Source organism: Colias philodice, chromosome 10 (assembly GCF_061535455.1).
Source record: "Colias philodice isolate Cphi_HAF_F1 chromosome 10, ilColPhil1 Martin Lab GWU primary, whole genome shotgun sequence".
NCBI lineage: Eukaryota > Metazoa > Arthropoda > Insecta > Lepidoptera > Pieridae > Colias > Colias philodice.
The window spans coordinates 8,149,019-8,162,484 of record NC_143095.1 but is presented as its reverse complement, the minus strand read 5'-3'; the positions used below and the strand labels follow the sequence as shown (position 1 = coordinate 8,162,484).

The window sequence follows — 13,466 nt, the reverse complement described above, 5'->3', positions numbered from 1 at the left end:
ATCCGTTTCATTAAATAAACCACGAAATGATGTATTATGAACGGTTATGAACGCATGTATGGAATATAATTTTATAATAGCAAATGTTGATTTACATCTCAACCGTTCTTTGTTCGTACCTTATCGTTCCAATAAATGTGAATTATTGTCGACCACTGTTCAGGAAAGCAGGAGTATATTTCAAAAAGATTGTCTAATTTAAACTGTTCATTTAGAGACCGCCACTAAATTACTTTTCTATTTTCGCGATTCATCTAACAAAGGAGTTCGAAGATAATAAGGATTTTTATGAAAGGAACTCTTAAATGCTCTGAAACTTTTTGACTATGCATTTGACAGGGCCTATAATTTTATCCTAGGTATGCCGGTATTTTTTGAACGTGGTGCATATCCCGATTTTGAGTTGTGTAAGGAATTTTTAAGAAATGTGCATTTGAAGTTTTTCGGATGTAGCAATGATTCCTAAGAGGTTGTTGTATACATCCATTCTAGTAATTTTAACTCCTATAATATTTTTTTAATCAACTATAAAGTAACCGTTATAATTGTAGTCATGCATTTTGTAAGTTCTTACGTAAAATTTTACTTTGAAACTATACTTACCTTGCAAATTGCAAAAACTCAAACTTATTTTTTGCACCTCATGTCTATATCAGAGTAACCTAATCTTATCTACATAATTATAATATTATACATACACATCGAGCTAATGCATTTAATCAGAATGTTATCTCTAAATGTTAGAAAATTGGAGCCAAAATAAAATACGATATTATAATTATTTGAAACGCTTATAAAATTAATACTTATATTGTATAAAAAAAAAATTACCAAAGGTTTACCACAATTATGCCATTAAATGGGATATAATCGCGGTGCGAACTTGGTGCGAACATCAAACGAACATAGAGCTAGAGCTAGTAGAGCAAGAGCATTATTTCGTGATCTTTTAGTGTAAACGAAAACTCGTCAGTAGTCGTTCATAGTTCGTTCATGTTGCTGCCATCTACATCATTATCTTTTTTAATTAAATTTAAAAGAGCGCTGAACGCATATAAACTATAAAGTATGCTGAAATATGACCTGAACTGAACTTAGGTATCTAAAGAACGCTTTGACTATTATAACGTTATTTATTAAATAAATCAGTGTTCGCAAAATGACCGCATTCTTCGTTGTGCCTTCAAAAGATGTATATTATAGTACCCACCTGGACAGCTGATATTGTGAAATAGGTTGCATATTTCTGTATTAAAATGTTTTGCATATTTATTTAATCACAGTTTACACTTAGGGCGTATTTTTTTTTATTTAAAAGAATATACAATAATAACGTTAAAAAATAAACAATTAATTTCTCTTGTTGTTCTAATTCTTAAGTGGCAACTCCCGATCACAAATTAGGAGTTCAAAAAAGGGGAGGGTAGTTGAGATATTATTAAAAAAATCGAGGGTATTTAGCAGGAGGGACAGTGATTTATAGTCGCAATGGTATGTTGTACTAAGAATAAGAAAGTGTTATAGTGATTGTCTGTCGTAGATCGTAATGACTTCCAGTGTAATTGTGTGAAAACAGGGGTCTGTTCATGTTCAATTCATACAGGTATTTATTTCTTACTAATTCTTCTGGGTAGAAGAAATAATAGATTGCGCGAAGTAGTTATTCACATGAATTAGAATGATTTGCATATTTTTATCATTAAAATAGAATTTCCAAACATTATGTTTTAAAATTGTAACAACAGCTGTACACAAAAGGCGACTGGAAAACTTCGTCATAAATACGTCACATTGCTACAATGGGGTGGTAATTCGAAAAAAGAAACGCTTCGCTGGGATTAAAATAACTCAACGTCTCATCAAGACGAAGTACAATTTGTCGTGAAAAATAAGATCTCAGTTCCAACAGTAATACAATTACGTCGAGCTACAGGCAAACGAAGAGTGATTATTATTTGTTAATGCTGGATAATTTTATACCGTAAATGTGTTTTTTTTATAACAACGTAATTAATAGATGTGTTTCCAAATATAAATATGTTAATGTTTCGTAATTTTTGTTTGTATGTGTGACTGATCGGATTGATAAAACAGCGCCTAATATGGTTGATTTCCAAGCGTGCGTTAATGCTAATTTGTTGATTAGAAATATTCAAGTGTGATTTCATCGATTCTTCAAATAGAGATAGTAAATGTCACATGTTATAATACAAGGTACTACATGAGTAATTTGTAGTTAATACGTACCACATGCCACAACATATCGGCCAGCAAATACTTTTACCGTACAAAGTTTCTACATTCGTGAGTAATGGTAAATTAACACTAGAAAGATGTAGCCTCTACTTTACTATTCTATATTACTGGATCTATATTATTTAAAACCAATTTTGTTAACCTAATAAATATAAATTAATAATTGGTTTAAATATCGGTTGCTGTTTATTAATTATATAATAAAATATTTAATTGCGTCAGGCGCCTATCATATTCTACTATGAAAAAATAAAATACAACCTTAATCAAAGACTTTAATGAGAAGGTATTTTTTATGAATCACGTTTATAACTTGACCCAAAAATGTTTTAATAAATGAAACCTTTACTGGTTTTAATAATCCGCAGCAGGCTTTGTCGGGACGTCGAAATAAGTTTATATAATGAAAGAATGATGCTCTAATTATTTTTTTATTAAACACGTTGTTCGGTTCAATGGTCCAAGTATGCAGTTACTACGTCATAGTATTCGTGGTTAATTATAGTTGGTGTATAATAAAGTTTAACGGTTTCATGTCAACATTACAAAGTTAGGGATCAATAATAATTATGAGTCTTCTATGTTTAATGATTGGTACGTTTTAAAAAGTACTAGGAAAATTCTGTTATTATTCCATCTAGTACAATACGCATAAATGTTGTTACTACAAAATTTGGTTTAACGGTATTTTGTTGCAACTTTTACATTTCGAACAATCATTAGAGCGCTCGTTAGGACTAATCATAACAACGTCACTTGTCAGTATGGAATGGAATTCAGCCATCATTACCCATCACTCGCATGCAACCGACGTCAATTACGGCACGTATAAATAAGTAGTTAGTGGTCTGTTGTGGCCCTTAATATAGCTTCATAGATATGGGGGTCACACAAATATTATAAGGTCAAATGTTAAGGCGGCCCATATAATATTAATGGGTAGAGCGAATTTAAAATTTGCGTGATATTTTTGAGAGTAGTGCTAGGGTTGAATTGGGTATAATTTTCAAAAAAGTAAATTAACGATTTAGGATAAATGCATATGCCTATGTAGATACTTATCTATCATATTATTATACCTATAGTAGTATCAGCTAATATGTGCCTATATACTTTTATACTTTTATTTTACCTGTATACTTTTATCCTAAAGAAATGTAATGTTCCAATGGGATGTTAACAAACTTTTTATAGGATAACTCTTTGGGGAACGGCTATTGTTTGAGAAAATATCTAACGTGTACAACTTTTACATTATTATCAATGTAATAGGTATATTCATTACAGTTTCAGTTTATTTTGGCGATATAAATTTATTTATATAAAAAAAATACCAACTGGTTATTGATTACTAACTTATTTGATGTCTCCGGAATCAAATTTTGCATATTTTGTCTGGATTTAACGATTTTTGCTTCCTATCGGACAAAATAAATTATTATACCTAATCGATCAAATAGTTTCTGAAAATATATTTTCTTAATATTAATATACCTATACTAATAATATATAATATGATTTTATAAAGAAGAAATTTTATTATTTATATAGTTTGGATTCCAAGATTTTATCCTTCATCTATACGATCAGTGAGATTATTAAAAGCAAAGGTTGTACAAATAAAAACACGCAAGCAATGTGTTTGCTTTCATAATTATTTATTCTTGGAATAAAAAATATTTTATATCTAAGATAGATAAAAATAAACTTAATAAACATCGCTTCAACATGGTTTCAACACAACGCGATTATATAATAATTCGCATATTCATAATCCATAGCCGTGTTGTTTTTTTTTATTGTGTAAATAATAAGGGAATAATATTTATCTACACTTACAAAATAATTTAGAAAACAATTAATTTAAATTGAAAACACCTATATATTTTTCGCCAACAAAAGTAGAATACTTCCATTTATTATTCATATGTGTGCAAAAAGACTGTGTAAAATTTTCAACATTTTCATTAAAAGTGACGCCCCAAAATTTCAGGCTTTGACCGCGTCTAATCCTATACTGTATACTATCATCTATATTCTATACTACATATACATATTTAGCAATAAAAGGTAGCCTATCTTCTCAGGGTCTAAAGATTATCTGTGCCAAATTTCATCAAAATCGGTCCAGTAGTTATAGCGTGAAAACCATACATACATACATACATACAAACCTTTCCTCTTTATAATATTAGTATAGATGATATTATTCAAATTATATACCTACATGTATACGTCTCTTATTATTTTAACAACATATAAATATTTACACACATTCATACCTTATTAGTTATTACCTTAACAATTCGACAATACTTCCCTATGATGTATCGTCGCGCGCGACTCCTTGATTTCCTTCAGGCTTCACATGTCTGTCACAAAAACTGATCCGTCACTGAAACGACAATTCAAACAACAAAAGGCAATTGAGAACATTTCTGCGAGTGTACAGCTCCTACGCTCGATAGAATATGTAAGGATATCTGAAACAAGGATATTAAGACTTAAGAGTTATACTGTGTTATATGTGAGTTATATTTGATGTTTTTTTATTCTGTTGAAGATCCAGAAGAAGTTATAAATTCTACGTAGGTACGTCTCTCAGAGTCTCAGCAATGCGTCAATTGCTTGCCCTATTAGAATCTATGCTTTTTCGTTGATGCTGCTCAGATCTATACCTACTTCTAAGAAGCCCTACTTCCAACCTATAATTGTTTATGATAATATTAAAATCCCACTGTCACCTCGTAGAATGTTCTTTGCGAATTTGTTAACATACTTATACGAAGAATCAAGGAAAAGGTAATAAACCTTCCATGTCATTTCTAATTTACTCCCCAGTTCAATTCGGCTGAATGTTATTTGAATGTGCGTTCCATTCAGCCGTTTTGTGAGCGACAATGGAAAAAAAATGGCTGAAATGGTGAAAATGCAACAGCGCTGGAGCGCGAGCTGCGTCCGATCGGTAGCTGGGTTACGCCGATTGCCTTTGTAAAATCGATTTTAATATTCGTACGGGAGAAAGCTCGTGTTTTTACAAGTCAAACTATATTCGATTATACTCACAATAGTAGTTTTTATTTGAGGCAACGCAGATAACGGATTATCGATTTTTCTGCGACGTTGATTTCGCACAATAGGATTTTACGTATGTGGATTTTCGTCTAAAGCTAAGTAAAAATGATGTGTAATGAAATAATAAATCTATCATGAATCACTATACAAACTCGTCTGAATTAGGTTTAATTCAAGAAATTGCTACGCAAAACATGAATGTAACTAATACATATAAAAAATCCGATTTTATTTTATAGGAAGTGAATTCACAGTTAGATTGTGTGTGCATTGTTGATTACATTTCCAATCCAATTTATATATGACCCGGTGTTTGATCCAGATTTCAATCGCGCAATATTTACCAATATAAAACCTTGTATTAGCTCTCACTTACAAATGTTCAGCGGAATATCGTTGGAAGCGAGAAATCCCTTCATAATCCGATTATATTAAATTGCACGAGGGACACTTTCAATTTTGTTTAAAGGTTGGCATCCTTGATGTAATACTTTCCTGTAATTGAATTTGTTAAATTGTAACGTAGTATTATATGAGAATCACATTTATTAGGCTGTGGAATATTTAATAATACCTCCATCATTCGGGCATAGGTAGGTACCTTTTATGAGGTTGATATTTTATAATTGTGTATTTTATTTTAAAGTTTTATTTTTCAGTGAAAATCTCCACTCGATTTTGGAATTCAAATCAAGATGAAGCTTTCCTGTCGATCGAGCCGAGTCGACTGTGACTCTCAATACAAATGTCAGCAATTAATCAGTGAGGTCACAGTGTAGTAGCGTCTTCAAAAAAGGGACGTTTTAAATAGACAAAAATAAGTAATCAAGGAATATGTAGTCATTAATTGCTAAATGAACAGGCTTTGTGGATATTTTTGCTTTAGTTAAGGTATCTACCAAATTTCAAGTAGTGATTAGGTGATTAAACCATAAAAGTGGATTGACAGGGAAAAACGCACAAATGTTTTATACACATCTATAATAATTAATAATTAATCACGCCAGTAAATTGTTTTAAAATTTTTTACATAAAATTCTAAATTTTAATAAAATCTTAAGTCTATATGCCGATCAGTTCAGTAGCAAAATGGTAGAGTATCCTTTCCTTTAGAATTCATGAAAAGGTCAAATTTAAAGTCACGTAAGAAGCCTTTTTTGCTGACCCTACCAATAATCACACACTAGGAAACGCCATCCTGTGTAATCTTTATATTGGCTTTGTCAGTATGCACATACCAATCTTGGCCGATTAATTAGCAGATCCACCATTATTTATTCTGTGAGGACTTCAATTTGGCACGTATCTGAAAAGAAAGGGTTACACAAGTTGATACGTTAAAGACAACTTTTTGTGATTGTAGGTTGTTGAAATAAACGTATATCACAAAAACATACACATAGTATAAAACATATTCGCTTTTACTCTATCTATGTCCGTATTAAATCTTTAAAACTACGCAACGGATTTTGATGCGAATTTTTTAACAGATATAGTGATTCAAGAGGAAGGTTATAAAGGTTAAAAAGCAAAATTTTAAATAAGTTTAAGATAACGTTAGTAACTTTTTATTTTGTTTTTCAATATATTATATTAAATGTAAAATTAATAACATTTTATTAAATGAGAACTCGCTTTGCAACATTTCTGAAATACGTTTCATAGAACCTCGCAACTGCGAAGAGAACCAATTTCATTTTGAATTCTTTAAATATGTTTCTATTAAATTAATTGAATCTTTTTACTATATTAGACTAGTCGCTTGCTTCGTCTTCGCTTGTCATGAACTTGTGTGAAAGCAACCAATTTCCTTCAGGAGGATGTTTCTTTAAATCATTTATGTTTCGGTTATCGCTAGCTCGCTTCTATAATAGATCTCAGTAGTTAGACTGTATAGAGTGTTATTATTTACACTAAAATGTACCTACTTATTCAAACGATTAAAAAATGTCAAAAGTGTAGGCTCTTTGATTATTGTTGTTCAAACTTATCGTTTTGTCATAACTATGGCATAATTCCCAACTGTTTAAAATTTGCAGTAATCAAAAACATACCAATCTGGCATCAGATATTCCATCTTAGTTTGAGAAATGGAACCCGAATGAGAAAAAGTTTTTTCTCGAACCGCTCTGCACTTTGACTACAGTTATCCGCTGTTGTTTACTTTGTTTTAAATTATTCCTTGGAATCTCTAGGTCTTATATTCTTATAGTTATGTGCAATAATTATAATCATTTGTGTTCGAGAAAAGAATTCAATTATGGCATTTAAAATGTTTGTATTTGGATTAAAAATCATTGCGACGCGTGCGTACATTAGCTTATAATCGATTGGATAGTTATTGAACACATTCTTTTTAATTTTCGTTTCACATACCGTTTCAATGTCTGATATTTTGAGTTCAGCTTATAGCTCAAAGGTTGAACAAAACGTAAACTTTTATCTATTCTTACCACGGTATTCTGAAAATATGTTCCATCGTAACTTTTTACTATCAGAGAATCGGACAAATTCCTGTTAGGTTTGCCTAAATTCCAAGACATCTGAGTATCAATATTGCAAAAGTCAATTATGGTAAGATTTAAATCTCGCATTACGAATATTATAGATGTTTATTACAAAATAAATAAGCTCAATTAGATTGACGTATTTGTCTGGATGCTGGCGTTCTAAAATAAATATCTCCGTTGCTAATCCTCCAAATTCCACATGAAAGACAGCACTGTTTTACTATTCTCAAGCCACATAAAGTTAAACGCTAATAAAGTTTTTAAACTATAATAGAAACGGGATCGCTCATGAGCAGGGCTTAGACGAGAAAAGTTGTTCGGGTCGGCCATCGTGTATGAGGAAACAACAACTTTTTAATTGTTACTACTTAAACTGGCTTATATTTTGTACAATGTCTAGTTAACTAGTTATGGTGCATTTCTAGTTTAATTATAATATATGATAAGTTTGTTTACGTCTCTTATGTTGCAAAGGGCTATAATTATTGATTGATATTTTTTTTCGGATGAACTTAATAATATATAATCTATTAATGTCATTTGTAAACCAGACACCTGGGTGATGTCGGAGATAGCAGTTCAAAAAGTTATGTGATTAACATAATATAGTCTCGCATATAAAAGTTTGGAAAATAATTTGCACTTTATTAAAACAGAAAAACATCTAACGTTGAACGTGAATTTTAGTAAAATAAAGTGTTCATGCTCCCGGCTACTAATAAGGTGTATATAAATAATAATTAATTACCTTCGAGATATTACGGTACTCTTTTCACTAGCCTTGGACCTTATATTAAAATTTTCTTGAAAAATGCGCGAGTGATTTCTTTATTGTTTTTAATAAGGTTGTTAAAGGCAAAACATAATAATACGAAGGTCAGCATTAAGGTTAGGTACGTTCAGTTTCAAGGCGAGCACGATTATCGTCACGCACTAAAACGCGAACATTTAATAAAGTGTGCTATTGAGCTGTAAAAGAGTTTACGGTGGCAACAAGTCAGCAAAGCCAATTAGAAGCTGAAATTTATGACGGCTTCCTGCCCATAAATTGCTACATTTTAATTTAATCCCACAAAGTCCAGCTCGGTGCCGACTGTAACTTTAAAACTTCGTCTTGCCCTGATTTCGTTGAAGGGATCCGAAACGTTTCTTCTACAACAAATTATAAGTGTTCCCATAAATAAAACTGTTACAGCGGAATTGGAAAAAGTGACATAAGTATCTTTGGATTTCTTAACTTTAGAGTTTCTTCTGAAGGGACACAGTTCGTCGAATGTATTGTTATTTCTTGTCGGAACTTTTCAGTAACAGAAATGTTTTAATGCTGATTTGGTATTTCAATTAAAAAGTATAATTTTTTGTAAGTTAAACGAAATATTTTACTAATTTACTTAAGCTTATTTTTGCAAAGAAAAAAGTTCGATATTTTTATACAAATTATGATGTGTAATGGTTATGTGTAAAAAGGACAAAAGTTTATATTTAATTAAATTCTTTAGAACTAGTTTTCTGATTTTAACTTATTATATTTGAGGCGTGTATTATTTCCAATATATTAAAATTATAAGAGACACAACAGGAATAGAGTAATTTTCTGTATGTTTAATATAATCAAAATTATACAGTGAGTCTAATGTTTACGTAGCAAGCGTAGCATTAACGCGTAGAGCTGCTACGCTGTTATTCCAAAAACATTATCATGCGCCAAACAAGCTAATAACTTTTATGTTTTAATGATCTGCCTTAGAATAGAATACAGGTACGTATAAATAATTTTGCAGCAATAGGTTTATTTAAGGCTAGGTGTTGGTGTAATTTTATTATATATATAATATAATAGGTATGGGCGTATTCAGAAAGAAAGCTTGAAACTTATAAGCGCTTATCGGCGCTTGTCATGTTCATATATTTTCCTGTCAGTGCTGTCAACCCGCGCAGGAAAATATATGAACATGACAAGCGCCGATAAGCGCTTATAAGTTTCAAGCTTTCTCTCTGAATACTCCCTATAATAATAAAGAACAAAAATTACGGACAAGCGCATATTTTTAATTATTTTCAGTCTTACTTGGAATTCAATTCTCACGTACAAGTACAAACTGAAGACGATTATTATAACGTTCAATTTACACTAAAATAAAGCATTAAAATATTCTTATTTATCAATACATTTCGAACCCAATCACTCGGTCTTATATTTTACAGGAACGTAATTTGAAAATATGTCAGTGTCCTCGAATGTATGGAATACGAACAATAAAACTGGCTTATTACACAACAGAATGTTCGTTATTATTCTGATGAAAGCACATTAATTAAAATAACCCCTATTGAGGAATAATGCGGTTTAAAGTATGCATTTGTATTGTGCCTTTTGTTTACGTTCGGATTACGTTTGATTGTACGATAAAATACGATTCTGTTTTTGTAATCCGTAGCTTATTGGATACATTAATTGTTAGTTGATATTTTAAATGGCCTATATTATAATGCATAGTAATTTCTTGTGTTCTGTAATTCATGCTTTTAGATAATTATTTTCTTTATTTACTGTTTGGTTTTTAGGTTCATATACGAATACGGCATGAAATTGTGTCACAATAAATATTTAAATAAGAGTATGTACTAAAGCAAAACACAAATAGACTCAACAAAAGACAGTTTTTCAGTACAAAAAATCATTTTGCCTTCATAGAAGAAGAAGATAAGAAAACGCCGAAGATCTAATTAAAGACTGTTGAACTACGACGCTCTGTAAATTCATTCAAATTCGATTGCTTAAATTAACAAGCCTCAAGACTGAAATCCCGAACTGATCAAAACTTTGATCAAATTACCTCAGGGCCAACTATACGGAGTCCTGGTAGTTTCGCAATATTAAACCACGTTTAACTCAACGGCCATAAGAATTGCAGATGTTGTAACAGCTTCGTTTCACAGATAATAGAAGGCCTTTGGACGTTTGGTGTTTATGCCGGGTTATTAGGAGATACGGTCAACAAATTAAGAGGATACCTTAGACGAGGTCTTGCGAAAGATTCGGGTGGATACGCTTGAACAATGTTTCTCGTTTTGTATAGATTGTATAGTAATTATTTTATATATACTGAGTTTGAAATATCTGGCATAATTATTTGTCATGGTAATGTGCTATAAAATCTATAACTGAAAACACTATTTTGTACCCTTATTTTGTATATCAATCCAAATAGTGAGTATTTTAATTGAATATAATATGGTACCTAATGTAATAATATTATGTTGTACTATGCTAACAATATGAAATGTATAGAGTAAGTTGTATGTTGAATTTAAAACACAGAACGATTTCTTAGAATCAGATAGAAAGGCGTCTTAACATTATCCTCTCGTAAACGTCAAAAGTAAACGAGTTTTCGCCGTAAAAGTTCTGACAGACTCGATAAAGAATTTAAAGCGATTTTAAATTAGATTTCATAATTATCTTGAAACAAAAGACGGATTAAAATACGAAATCAACTCGATAATACATAATGCAGATTTCCCTCAAAATTATAATGTATTTTTAATAAAATACGACAACCTCATCAATTATAACTTACTAGCTTTCCGCCCGCAGCTGCACCCGCTTCGTCTAAAACCTTATAAATTATAATATAGTAAAACTTTCTCTTGTATCTATTTAAGAAAAACCGCATCAAAATCCCTTAGGTACGTAGTTTTAAATATTAAAGCATACATAGGGACATACCTACAGCCAGAGAAAGCGACGTTGTTTTATACTATATATCTACTGATTATAAATATAAATAAAATAAATACAAAAATAATGAGTAAAGGTTCTATCCATACATTTTAATCGTAAATAACAAAACAGCCGGGTGTCGAGTTTACCACTCTATCCAGTTATTGTTCCAGTATTTCGCGCCGACGTTTTGGATTAATTTATATGGACACTAGGAGATTATATTAATATCCACTTGCCTTTCTATTACTTCACCTTTATTTATTTCTCTAGCTAATGGAAATGGTGACACTGGAATCGTTTTCTTGATAGCTTATTAGGGAGGGAGAGCTAGGGAAAGGAATGGAGTTGCTCTGTTTTAATTGCAAGTACATCTGGCCCTGGCTGGATATAATTTATTATTGCATGCACAAAGTGGATATATTTTTAGAATCTTGTGGGTGTCTTGTGGTTGAACTCACTGTCTCCATGTACCCTATCTAAACAATCCATTACATAAGTTAAATGACTAACTTACGTAACCTTATACGGTCTAACTAGCGGTCCGCCCCGGCTTCGCCAATGGTACCTACATGTTTACGTTTTTTTCATAAGAACCATCCTCGTACTTCAAGGAATAGTTTCCGCAGCGCACGCGATGACAGAATGGAATTTTTTACACCTTGGGTTACACTTACATTATTGCATTTTTGGAAAGGATCTCTAATTTTGCACGCCTCATAAGCGAAGCGTTGAGGTGGGTACTACTGTCACTTCGCGCAAAACATCTGATTTTTCAAACTTAAAATGTCTTTATGTATCATACATTGCACTTGTAAGATAATACATACACAGTACACACACATATTAAGAAAAAACACTATTTTTAACGTTCATGATATTTTTGATGTCATTTTTGTTATTTAAACTAGTTAAAAAACAGTTTAAAAAAGTTCTGTCTTGGACGTCCGTGTGTCTGTATGTGCGGAGGATTTTCTTGTTAACACGATAGCGACCGAAATACTTTACTAATCGAGTCTTTTTTTTTCTCTTACGCTTGAGTATGCTCAGGAATAGAACCCTTTCATTTTTCAGGGTCTGATTCGATGTGGTTTAATTGTTATTAAATAAACAAAAATAATAATTAATAAATATTTATTAAAAAAAAATTATGAGGCGTGCACTTTTGGATTTTCCAAATTATTTTTGAAAATGCAATAATATAGCCTATGTTGCTCAGTGAAGATGCAACTTTCTAATGGTGAAAGAATTTTTGAAATCGGTCCAGTAGTTTATGCGTGAAAAGTGAAAACCATACATACATACATACAAAATTACAAACCTTTCCTCTTTACAATATTAGTTAAGATATAATATGTGGATATACTGTGGTTTCAACTTAACTTATAACATTAAAGTTAAAATTTGAGGTCGTAGGTCGAATATATTATAATAACTAGATTTCCGCCCGCGGCTTCGCCCGCGTTTGCAAAGGAAAACCCGCATAGTTCCCGTTCCCGTAGGATTTCTGGGATAAAAACTCCTATGTGTTAATCCAAGTTACCTTCTATATGTGTGCTAAATTTCATTGTAATCGGTTCAGTAGTTTTTACGTGAAAGAGTAACAAACATCCATAAAAACTTTCGCATTTATAATATTAGTAGGATAGGATGAATCGCAAAATGTGTTCGTAAGCGCATAACTCGAGAACGGCTGAACCGATTTCGATAATTCTTTTTTTATTATATTCCTTGAAGTACGAGGATGGTTCTTATGTAGAGAAAACGTAAACATGTACCACGGGCGAAGCCGGGGCGGACCGCTAGTAAACAATACAAGTAACAAGGAATTAAATGAGAATAGCAAGTTTAATATTTCTCTGATTTCTTTTGGTATATTATTCAATTCAATATCATCATTT

General features: G+C 31.4%; 1 protein-coding gene across 1 annotated transcript in view; it reads left to right on the top strand.

Moving 5' to 3' along the window:
- Positions 1-1,478: 1,478 nt before the first annotated feature.
- Positions 1,479-13,466, top strand: part of LOC149485315 (cyclic GMP-AMP phosphodiesterase SMPDL3A-like) — a 72,040-nt gene continuing 60,052 nt past the window's right edge. The window contains exon 1 of the mRNA XM_089700095.1: positions 1,479-1,603. The gene's annotated coding sequence lies outside the window, so the exon portion shown is untranslated. The remainder of the gene's footprint in view (positions 1,604-13,466) is intronic.